The sequence below is a fragment of the Apaloderma vittatum genome, unplaced genomic scaffold (assembly GCF_000703405.1).
Source record: "Apaloderma vittatum isolate BGI_N311 unplaced genomic scaffold, ASM70340v1 scaffold9465, whole genome shotgun sequence".
Classification (NCBI taxonomy): Eukaryota; Metazoa; Chordata; class Aves; order Trogoniformes; family Trogonidae; genus Apaloderma; species Apaloderma vittatum.
This window is the reverse complement of record NW_009715482.1, coordinates 137,489-150,386: the sequence shown is the minus strand read 5'-3', so window position 1 is coordinate 150,386 and position 12,898 is coordinate 137,489. Positions and strand designations below refer to the sequence as shown.

The 12,898-nt window shown below is 38.8% G+C and overlaps 1 protein-coding gene across 1 annotated transcript in view; it reads right to left on the bottom strand.

Annotated features, from left to right (window-relative positions):
- MIPOL1 (mirror-image polydactyly 1) overlaps positions 1-12,898 on the bottom strand; it is a 158,052-nt gene that overhangs the window by 35,338 nt on the left and 109,816 nt on the right. The window lies entirely within an intron of this gene.

The following is a 12,898-nucleotide window of genomic DNA, read 5'->3' as shown; positions in this document are numbered from 1 at the left end:
AGAGAAACTCTGTCTGCTCCCAAGACACTATGATTTCGTATACTATAACGTTTCCTTTCTTCATGATCTACTAAGCCTTAAATCTAATACTTTGATGAAGGCTCTATGTATCTCCTTACTCTGAAGTTCTGACACATTTAGGTGATTAGGTCAATTCCCTAAAGTTTAGGAGGCAGAACAGTAACAGAGATAAAATAACAGGGCTACTTCAGAGAACAATTAAATCAACGGGAAAACTCTCAAGTCAAAGGTAAATATATCTGTTCATAAGGAACTCCCGAAATAGAAATGCTAAGATAAACAGGCACGTTCACTACATGCTGAACTTTTAATGTAGACCTTTATCTTGTTTTGCCTACTCTGGAGAAAATGAGTTCTTAGTTTTGTTTGAGGAAAAAGCAATAGTTCACAGGACTATGAAGAAGAGAAGTTAAAAATTTATACCTAGAGCTAGGGAGAGCGTGACCTAGTTCAGAAGTCATTTGTAAGCACAGAGTAGACAACAGCATTGTTTAGATGGCGGATAAAAAGCTTTGGGACATAAAAATCAGATATTTTAAAACAAACAAAATCAAAAATCAGCTTGACAAAATAACCAGAATCTCATGTACACTTATCGAAAGACAGTAACATCTTGCCTGTGTTTATGATGAGCAAAATTCAGTGGCTGTTCAAGCTGAAGAACAGGCAACCCTTCGGAGGGAGACTATAGGAAAGAGAAATGGAGTATGACATTCTCTGAGTAACTATGGTGTGTGTGGGGGAAGAACTTCAGTTGCCGGCCCCATCAAGTCCTGACAAAAGGAATGCGAGAGCTGTTCCCAAGGTGAAAGAAGACAGGCTTAACAATTTGGCTAATGGGATCACGTTGAGCTAATGGGATCACCATGACTTGCTTTGCCTCTGTTGGTGTATGTCGAAACTCTGATGGGTTTTAAAGTACATTCTACAGCAGTAGGCTAAATCTTGAAGAATTTTTGAGAGAATTTACATATCTTCAGATTTTGAGACTTGTCTGAAAAAGAGTCTACAGAGCAAGAACAGATCAAGTTCAGAAGTTTGTAAATTGGCAGAGAAGTGTTTCCTCTGTCAGAGGAAGAATAAAAACAAACCCAGAAGGCTTGAACTTGTTAATATCTTATTAGATGGCCATTTATTGCTGCTGTCCAAGCAGAGGTTGCAGACACTTCACATTTGCACAAGCTCCCAGTTGCTATCTCTCACAAGCCGGGTCTAGACAACAGAATAAACCCAACTCCGCTGTAGCAGCAAACTATACTGTAGCACATTCATATCTGGCAAGCACTGACAACACTCGGGAATGCTGTTAAGTAATATTACTGAATTCTAGAAGTTCTGGTCTTGGTTATAGTATCCTGAAACCTGTGTCAACTCACAAGGATTTAGAAGTAAGATAGTATAGGTCAAAATGATCAAGCTTTGCTGCCTATAGCTAAACCATGCTCCACTGAGTGACTGGATTTCCAAATGGGCACTTGCAGATCCCTCCCCAGCTCCCTAAGTGCAAACTTGGGTATCTAAATTTACATATAAAAGAGTGAAAATTTTGGCCACACTGTTTTAACAGATAGATCTGCTGGGAGGCCTCTTGTTACCAGATTTTTTATTTTTAAAGCCTCATATTATTGGACAGATACTGGCCCAAGTCCAATCCACAACTGCAAATCCAAAGAAACAGCTCGGAGCAAACCAGCAGCCTTATTAGCTTTTAAAGATTTCATTTTCAAGAACTCAAGACCCTTTATTGACTAATGAAAGGTTGGGTCCCCAAGCCCACAGACTGATGTTGCTTGGAACATATTTTAATCATTTTGGAGTGCTAGCAGCCATCTGTCTAAAGAGCTTTGATCGCATAAACGTACTCTGAACTCAGCTTCTTCTGACTCCAAACCCTTTCTGAAAGCCAAAGGGAACCCACAGGCATGGCAACTTTCAGACAATTCAAGGCCTTGCAGTGCGATAAGACTGCTTTTATTATTTAGCACATCGTTAGATTTAATGACACCACAGATAACAGATACACTAAAGAGATACCATTGTCATCTCCTATCTTTTAACAGTGATATCCAGCTGTGACTTCACTTTGTTTCTACCCAACACCTCTTACTTGTTATTTTAAAAGGATAAATGAAAGAAAAGGATTTTTTCCTGCTGCAAGCACCGAAATATTGACAAAATAAACACATAACAAATAAATAATACAAAAGACAAATGAAGACTCTTTTTTCCCCCCACCACTTTTCTACCTTATTTTTTAAAATTTCCAAAGAGGATACAGAAGACAAGCAAACAAATCCCAAATAATCTACTGATCTTACAGTTTAGGTTATTGGCTTTTGAGCAGATACCATGCGCATTAGTTGGCCAGCACTGAAGACAAATTACCATTGAAAAGAAAGAGATCCCTTACAGTTACAGCTTCTACAATGTTAACACTTATGAACACATAATTTTATGAATATATTCTTCACAATTGCTATAATTATTTCCTACTCTAACTCTTGAAAAAATTTGGGCTTCTCAAAGCTTATTTTGTGGTGACCAGTGTTTTTGTCCTGGTGTCCAATGAATGTTGCAGACACATGCTACTAACCCTGAAAGCTTGGAAGCAACAATGATTTTGAGCATGAAGAAAAAATGTTTGAATTATCAGAGTCAAGAAATTTAAAACTGAATAAAAATAGCTCTCATGATGACAGTAGAGACCTGATGGTGGGTTCTGTGTGGCAGACTGTGACTTCATTTGCTCCAGTCACCAGTAACCTCAGCAGGTTCAACCCTGAGATTACAGGAATTGCTGGGTTCTCTTCTTTCCGAGGTCTGACTCTTGGCCCTTTTACTCAGTCAGGCCACTAGTCACCTGCCACCAGAAGAAACTCATACTATCACATGCTGAAATATTGTATTTGGCAATTCACTATCCTTCATACGTAGTGTGGCTAGCTAGCAGTGCAAAGAAGGTGAAAGAAAGAACCACAGCACTTCTGCGTTGCTCACGAAAACATTTGTGGGTGGCCATGCTCTAAACTGTATCACTGATATGGCCCACATTAGGAGAAAAGAAGACTAAATCCAAACACTAAGTGGCTCAGGTAGGGGAAGAGCTGCTCTAAACTCACTTTGCTGTCAATGAAAATATACCACCGATGATTCACTCAGTGAAACTCCCCTTTTCCTTCCAAACTCACAGCCAGAAAAGCTTTTCTGCAACAGAGCCAGCTGCTCCATACCACCACTTTCATGCTTTCTTGGTGGTGTAAGAAAAAAATCCAAGTTATTCTGTGCCAGTTCTCCTTCCTGTCGTGGCCAGAAGAACTGCAGCTTATAAAAGCAAACTATTACTAATATGTTACATTTTACTCAAATATTTGAGAGACTCAGAATTGTTCAAATCCCAACAGGCCCACTAATTCACTGGAAAACTGCGGCTGAATCTTCCAGGTTGGTCCCTATTCTCTCTAAAAATGAGAAGCTTCACACCTTTGCTGGAAGAATTATCTGTACCACAGAGTAACATACTATTATGCAATGCTGCACACAATGTTACAAACCTTCAGCTTGCAAAACACACCACCTCCATCACATTAGTTAGAAAAGCTGCTCATGGACAGGAAGTAAACCCAGAAAATTTTCCAGTTATAGGCATCAGCATGACATCCATGTAGCAATGTTGTAAAAGCTCTAACTTAAAAAAGCAACCAAATAAAAAAAACATACTCTCGGCTTCTCTCTTTGTAAACACAAAAGGTGAGTAGACTTCTGGCTTGTGTTCTGCAACAGGCAGAGGACTTCTCCTGCCACCTGAATTTCTAGATGCTTCCTAAGAAAAGTTTTCCATTGACTCCACTGCAGGCAGGGTTAAGCTCAAAGTAAGAAAAGCAATCTAGCACTGGCTGAAAATTGCAGATGAGGAAAGTCTTCTCACCAAACAAATATATATATTTTTTAATTAGGAGATGTAAATTCCAGCACAAAAAATATATTGGCTTCCTGTGGAAAATTTCTAAGTGAAAATTTTCTTTCACCTTGACATTTCAACTTGAAACACTATTTTGTTTCAGTTCTTCGGCTGAAGAGAAATGAAAAGAAACACATAAAAATGAATATTTTTTTATTACTGAATTGACATTTTAACATAAAAACATGTCCTATGAAAATTCAACAAAAAAGAAATGGCATTTAAAGTCCTCCTGACAATGTTATTACTTTATTTCTAAATATAGTATTAATAACAAAAGAAATTCCCTTTCATACAGTTTTAAATTTTCTTTCAAACTTCTCATGGGAAAATTTGTCTTTCAAATAGTGCTTATTACACACAGAGTTTTCCTGTATTTCTTTAACTTGCTCTAGAGAGGGCTGCTTGAAGTAGAATACTTTGCATTACAAAAAAAATAACCAAGTAGTACTCCACTTGAACTACTTATCTACAACCGGTTGTTCTCAGGTAGTTCTTCCAGAGACTTCAAACATTCCTTCCAATAATTCCATTTTATTAGGCTTTAACAAACTTGAAAAACAGTTTCTAGAAACCTTTAGCTATGTAGTTATTCCAAAAAACACAGAACAAAATTACACTTCCTAGACTTTTCAGCTCACTAAGAAGCCAAGGAAGTTGTAACAGAAAACTGCAGAGAACAGAGGTAAAAGTGGAAAGAATCAGCCAGTTGAAGGAGAGTCGCTGCAGAAAGTGAGTGGGGTCATGTATACAGAGTTGTGAGACCATACCAGCACCCAATGGCAAGAAACTTGTGTCAAGCAAATCCCTGCCCCTAGAGAACAGCAGAAACTTATCTGAAGTGGTCCATCACAGCAAAACCAACAAGGTAAGCAAGCGACCTCACCATGGCATACAGGTAGGGAAGAAGTTTGCTTAAGTCTGATGAAATACAGTATAAGGAATTGCAGAGTGCTTCTAGCTTTAATGGTCTTGGCACAACAAGTGACTGGTTGGTCCTCAACTAATTTTAAAAACTTGAGAAAGCATGTCAGTGTGACAGATGCAATAACAGATGCAGTAGCAGAATTAGAGTAGTACACGGTACGAATTAAAACTGCATCACAGAGCGTGTTAGGCACTTTGGCCCATACTCACGCTGCCCAAATTTCTCCTCAGACCTGCTGCTTACTACTTCCTATTGGCAAGGCACCTCCGAAGGCCAAAAGCTGGCCCCTGGAAACATTCATAAAACGTAGGTCAGACCAATCCATGCCTGAGCCAACAGCAGCACAAGGCATTCTGAGTGTACTACATTCACCTCCGAGCTGGGTGCAGGGTTGGTGTGGGGTGGCTTGTTATTCCATCAGGTAGCTGAGATCTCTGACAGTTCAGTGCTTCCTCTCCCTCAAAGTTTTTATAATTCACTAAATCTGAATGAGAAATTGTTTTTCCACACTACAATTTTTATTTTGCCAGTGAGATGAGAAAATTTTCAAAATCATGTCAGGGCAAAAAGAGAACCATTCAAAAGTATTTTTTGTGTGTGTCTTTAAATGAATGAGAGATAGAGGAAGCTCAGAGAGCACCCTGATGGCTAGAACATGCCTTTGGGAGGCAAAAAAAAGACATCCTCTCCACCCCATCCTCCCCTGGTTCAGATACTGCTTTGTCTTTTCATTGTCTGGCAATGGCACCTTAAACACAAAGCCTATGGAATATATTGGGAGTCTCTCTTTAACATCCCCCCTCTGTGCAAATGGTGAAATATTAATTGGAGTACAGATGCAAGTCCAGTCTGTCACATTCCCAAGAAAGTTACCTATCTGGTGATTTATAAAGTCACTCTCTCTGACTTTATTACTGCTAGGAGGTAAAGCAAATGCAGAAGGAGAGACAATAATAAATTTCATGCTAGAGAACAGGAAGCCTGGGAATGGGGCAGAGGGAAGAGGATAACAAATCCAATAAGGTGCAAAATACATAAGGATAACAAGGATAACAAGGTAGGGCTCTGTCTCCACCACTCACCTGCGCTAAGACACTGTGAAACACAGTTGTCTCAGTAGCACCCACAGTTGCTTTGCCAAAGCAGAGCAGCTCACTGATCTGTTTTCCCCCCTTCAGCTGCCTGATTCGGTTCACAAAACAGCCCCCAAGCCCTTGAATTTTATCTTCTGTAATACTCACAAGGGCTGTGATAGCACAAGCAATAAGGAGACAAAAGGAAAGATGACAAGAGGGGCTTACTAGTGGGAAAATACTTATATGACTACGGAGTGAGAAAGAGCCATCAACCTAAAATCCTAATTCTTTTGGCGTTGCAGCACCCCACCGGAAAGTGGCACAGTAACAGAGAAGCTGAACCTGCAGATTCTAAATCCTGGGTCCAAATTACCAGGGTGTTGTCTCCCCTCACTCCCACAAATAGACTGAACCCTCCATGGGTTGCTCAGAGAAGGTGTGGTTTTAACTAATCTGATTTAAAAGAAAATAAAAACCCAAATATTTTTGACCAATTTCAGCACTCAGTCCAATAAAAAAGCAGGAAGAAAGAATGTGCATTTGAAAAAAACCCAAACGACAAACCATAAACAAGGGTTAAAGCATAGTTCCTTGCAGATCAAAATCTCCCACAGAAATCAGTGGGACTTTATATGTAGAGGACAAACTAAGAAATACAGTTTGGGTAGTATCCTTTTTTTTTTAGAATAATAAAAGACAAATAAAAACCTTAGTGTTCCCTTACAAAGCCATTGTTTTCTACACTTTGGGCTGTATCAAATTGCAATGGGCTAGGTTCCTTCACAAGAAGACATTATCACACTGTCTCCTACTGCATAAAAGACGCCAGTGCCTCATCACTTCGGTGTAAATGATAATCTCTCCTCTGCTTGGAAGTGGAAAATTTAATTAGCTCAAGATTCATGTTTGATGTCAGGTATCTGAAACTCTTGGATAAAACAGAAGGCCCTGTTGCAAGGGCAAAGAATACTTAAAACACAACCACCATCTTCTCCCCAAATTGTTCTGCAAAAAGAGAGTATGTTTACAGTGATATCATTATTTGGTCATTCTTCTTAATGACTGTAATTATACCATGTTATGTCTAAAGTAACTAATACTGAAACAACGACAGCAGCTGCCAGAATAGCAGTGAACAGACAGGATGAAAAGAGCAGGAAAATGAGTCAACGGCCATAACTGAAAAGTGAGATAAAAACCCGAGCCATGAAAAGACCCATTTTCTGAGGTAAACTGCAGGGACAGGTGCTCCAGGTACCCTGCTGTTGCTGTAGAGGAAGGGCTGCGATCACCCCTCTGCATAGTGGCTGCACCCTCACTAATGCCACTGTAAATGGGTTCCAGTTTATTTGGACCAGGAAGCTGCAGGTCAGAGAAGTCCAATCTTCTGGTACACATCACGTTCCCCTGAAAGAAATCTGAACTGGAGAAATGTCTGGAAAAGACTGAGAGATGGCAGAACACACCAGCTCAAAAGTGTGAGCAAGGGGTCAAGTCAGAGAAAAAGATACTGAATATTTAGGCAGTTGTGTTTCCTTGAAGGGGAAGTGACTGACTTGCTGCTGTGTGGCTGGAAATAACACAGAATACCAGAAGAGGATGGATATCGACGTTAGGTAGAAATGACTTACAGCTTTTAATAGCCCTTGAAACTGGAATGAGAGGAACAGTCTAACAGCAAGGATTGCACCATCATATAGCCATGCACAAAGTCCATGCAGCATGGTTGAAATGGTACCATCTGAGCATTATGTTCCATAAAGAGTCATGAAACTATAGAATGGGAGTAAATTAAACACGCATCACTGTATTCAGAGCTTGAATAGAAAACAGCCTTTTTTTCCAGGACTGCATATAATATCTCGCAAAGTATCTTTCTTCATCTATTTCTCCTGTTATAGGGTGATTTAGTTCTGTAATTAAAATGAAAATTGAGTTTGGCGTTGTGCAAGTCTTTCATTCGAGGAAATAATAAAAAAACCTCTCTTCTCTTTCACATCCATCAATTTCTGTCTTGAAAAACATGAACCTCCACGTCATTTTACAAGAGGATTTGTGGGAAAAATATATGAATCTTTATAAAAACAATTGTTATTTAGACCATTTGCTTCTGTCACCTAAACATGAATTCAAATTTAATTGAAGTATCAGAAGCATTGAAACTTTTAGATTTAAATTTTGTTAAACCTCTTCAACAGTTTATAGCTTAAAAAAGGTAATGTATCAAGAAACTATTTGCAGCACTGACAGAGAAGCTACCCACATTAACTGGAAGTTTGATTCTAAAAGTATTTATTTCAGGTCGTAGTATTTACTAGTACAAGGAGTCTCACTGAATTTACAGTTGTATTTCACTGTGGAAAAATGTCACATAACTGTAAAATAAACTTTTTTCTCCCACACTGACCATAACTTACAGATTCCAATCATGCTGCAACGTGCAATTCCTGGGACTGGGATATGCATCCACAATTAAAACTTCATCTTTCTGTGCTATGATCTTTCTTTCAGATCTTTATTTCATCTTCAGAAGAGTAAAAAATAATTCTAAACTAAATTTCATTTTAACATTGCAAGTTTTTTCAAATGTCTGTTTATTATGAAATCTGCTGAGATAAATGTGTCTTCCCATTGTGAGTTCCAGGCTGCGGCTATTTCTGCATCTCACACATTTCAACAGCAAATTGGAAGAATCTTCGGATAAAGAAGTTTTGCAAAAAGTTTTCACTGTCCCTCCTCCCCTGTGAATATCAGACTTGGCAAATATATGGCTTTCAGAGCATTTGATTAAATCACAGAGGAGCCTCTTAAACTGTCATTGAAATAACTACTCAAACTTCCTACAAGCAGGCCTAAATTTTACCTTAGAGTCCGTATACAACAGTTCTTACTCTCAGCAGCTTCATTCTAAGGTGTGTGAACTAATGTAGGTGTGCATATTTTACACAGCTGGAGAGTAAACAATAATTTTACTGAATTGAGCATCGCTGTATCCAACCCCAACATGAAACCTATCAAAAACATACTTTTAAGTGAGCATTGTTCCATATTTTTATTTTGTCGCCTTTGCAGTGGGTTGGTATGTTAGAGGCATACCTTTTGCTGTACCAGTTAAAATTTGTTCAGATTATTTGTCTGTGAAAAATCCCAGTGCCAGACTTTTTCAGTAAAATACTGTAAACTTTAAAATAAAAATAACCAGGAAAATATACATATGTACTTCCTTATATAAATATTTCTCATACACAGCTGTGCTGTTTTAGCTAATGTGAAAAATAAGCAGTATGCAACAGCATACGTCCATGTCAGCGTTTTAACATGTAAGAGAAGTGCACTTCTGAAGCACTACAGAAAGAGAAGGAAACTGATTATAAAAATGGACAGACGACATAACTGAAAAATATGCAAATTAAAACTTGTGATGATGTTTAAACAACAGAGTTATGTGAGAAAGATGTAGCGGGATTAACACTCCCACATACTTCAAAACTGATTATTTGGATATAGCCTTCTTTGGTCACTGAGGAGCTATGATTTGCATTAATCCCTAGCTTAAAGAGTACTGTGTTGAAACAATTACATTAGTAAGCTAGAAACAATGTACTGTTCGTAACTGTTATGCAAATTCCAATTTCTGATATGCATTTTTGGGTTACTATCCAGAAAATGTATTTCTCCTTTTAAGAAATAACACAGAAACAACACAAGAAGAGCAAACAGAAGCAGAACACCTGCCTAACTTTATTTGGAGCCAACTTCCTCTCCCCTCTGTTCTTGAACTAGATTCTTCCTTCTTTTCTTTTTCCTCCTTTTCACTTTTCTTTTAAAGAAGGTTGGAATTGTTCTGGGATGTGCTTTCTTTTCAGAAAGTCAAAATTCAGATGGAAATCAATGTTATAGAATCATAGAATCCTTAAGGTTGGAAGAGACCTTGAAGATCATCCAGTTCCAACTCCCCTGCTGTGGGCAGGGACACCCCTCTCCCAGTAGCCCAGGTTGCTCAAAGCCCCATCCAACCTGGCCTTGAACACCTTCAGGGATGGGGCATCCACAGCCTCCTCGCTGCAACCTGTTCCAGTACTTCACCACCCTCACAGTGAAGATGTTCTATCATTTATTCCTCAAAAGCTTGTTTTAATTTTGCTTTGGGTCTTTCAGGCCTTCCATGAAACTCCAGTTTCAGCTAGGATTCACTTTTGACTTCATCTGCAAAGAAGTATGGCTTACAACACAGACTTCTTTCCCAGTTGGAGAAAAAAAATGGAATGGCTTCAAACAGCAGCAGCTACCAGACCACAGAACTGTAGAATAATTCAGGTTGGAAGTGACCACTGGAGGTCTCTAGTCCAACCACTCTCCCTCTCAAAGTGGTAACTATGAGATCAGACCTACTGAGATCAGATCAACTCCTCATGAGGCACTGGAAATCTCCAGGCATGGAGATGGCAAAACTTCTCTGGGCAATTTGTTCCAATGACAGACATTTAATCTCATGGTGAAAATATTTTCCCTTATAACCAGTCTGAAACTCTCATTTCAATTCAAGTGTGTTGTCTCTCACCCTCTTGTCATGCGGCACTGTGAAGAGCCCGTCCTTCTTGACAACCGTCTCATAGACACTGCCAGGCTGCTGTTAGGTACCCCTGAAGCCACCAAAGAAAGGTTTTGTTTTTTTCAGGCTGAACAAGAGCAGTACCCTCAGTCTCTCTTTACAGTGCAAATACTACAGCTTCCTGACCATACTTGTGGCCCTCTGTTAAACTTGCTCCAATTCGTAGATGTCCTACTTTTACTGGGGACTCAAAACTGGAAGCAGTATTCTAGATATCAGGAATCTTTCTCCTGAAGAAAAAAACTGGGATTGTTTTTTTCTCCTGAAGGACGCCCCTTGTTTCCCTCCTTTGAGCATGCCTGCACATATACACAGTTGCAAGTTCACACATACAGATATTCTGGACCTGAATCTCTCTTCCTTGATTTTGTATAATAAAATGATATTTGGCTTGTTCTGGATTATACTAATGTCCGTGAAAGATAGATCAGTATAAAAATTCACATTGAAATGTTACTGTTCACAGTTGCATGTATTAAAAAATTATTAAAGTATGCACAGAGTCATTATTTTTATGACCAAATCCCTAAAATGTTTGCCTATCATGTACAGTAAATCATCTAGCTTACTCACTTGGATCAAAGCATCAAACTTCCACACCTCAGTCAAAAACTGGTTGTCTGAAAAACACACAGTGTTTACTCTTGATTACCATAGCACAGCAAGCAGTAAAATGAAATAAAAAGACCTAGCAGACATTTACACAAACATTCCTTAACAGAATGGAGAGGAAATTTTCACTCATTTTGGATGGCTGAAAAATGCACTCTTTGCTTTTTCATTCATGATTCTTGTGGCCATCCCACCCTGATACAGTCCCCAAAGCTTTACACATATGTGACATATATTCTTTTCTTCATCTGTCTCATTTGATATGTGTTCAAAGCAATGCCTCACTACTGGATGACAGAGGCTGCAGTTGTTCATGCAACATTAGGAAAACTGTAACCAAAATGTTAAGAAGTTCATATGAATCCTTGGAATGGTGCAATTAATTTTTAACTAAGGCAAAAGATAGGCCTGAGATCTCAAAAGTTGTTACTTATGCCCTTATAGCAGTCCTTCTTTTTGCCTTTTACATCCCTCAGCACATTCAACTCCAGGTGGCCTTTGGCTTCTCTAGCCAAGAGCAGTATGTCTCCGTATGCTCAATACCTCTACACAGAGAGGTTGTGGAGTCTCCATCCACAGAGATACTCAAAATCCCTCTGGATGTGGTCATGGGCACCTGCTTTGTGTGGCCCTGCTTGAGGACAGAGGTTGGACAAGATGACCTCCAGAGGTCTCTGCCAATCTCAATCAATCTGTGACTCTGTGGTTCCAATTCAGGATGCATTAGAAAAAACCATTCTCTGAGCATAGAGAGCTAGGAGATAAAATCTTTTGCTTTTGATGTTCTGAATTAGTGTGTGACTTGTGTAACTTGGTAGTGACACAACAGCTCTTGCTCTAGGGGATATTCAGGTGAGCATTTCCACACCTTACGGCTAAATCCTGCAAATGCCACCATCAAACTTAGAGTGGAATTTTGCCTGTTCAAAATAAGGGCCTTAAGTTAATAACCTTCTACAATCTAATGATGATTCTTCAAGTAATTTTATTTAACATTTCTGAGATCTGAAGCATTTACATGAGTAAACTGCAGCTGGTGCCTACTACACTAGTTAAATGCTATGTTAGTGCAAACTTGAAACTCTATGTCAAAAAAATAACTCAAATGTCAATGAAAAATCTGCAATATGCAGACAAAACTGAGGAAACTCTTAATTTCTGAAATATCAACACAAAAATTGCATTTCAGTTTTTAAATTATTCTGCAAAACCTGTTCAAGTGAGTAATGGGCACTGTAACAAATTCTTTCTAACCTGATATATCATACCATAGTTTGAGCACACACTAAACGCTGACCAAATTCATTAAAAGCAATAATCACAAATTGCTTGGGGTTTCTATTCACTATTAACAGGCTTTAAATAAATGCCTATGAGATTTACGAACAAAAGTTGTTTTTGAAACTTGCCTCCAAGGTTTTAATAAACTTAATGAGAAGGGGAAGCTTGAAAAACCTCTAGAAACCCAAGTATTTTTCACTCATAAATGCTGAAACACTGAAAACATACACAGTTCTGTTACTGCAAATACTTTTTAGTCATAACTAACTAGCCCTCTTTATTCCCAATGAACATAATACTCACACTACATTTATTATTTACCTCTGCAGCCCACATCCCTCATCACAGACATTGAGCCTTCAGATTCACAATTTTCTGCTGTGTTGATGCCAATTCTCCTGCCTTTAACC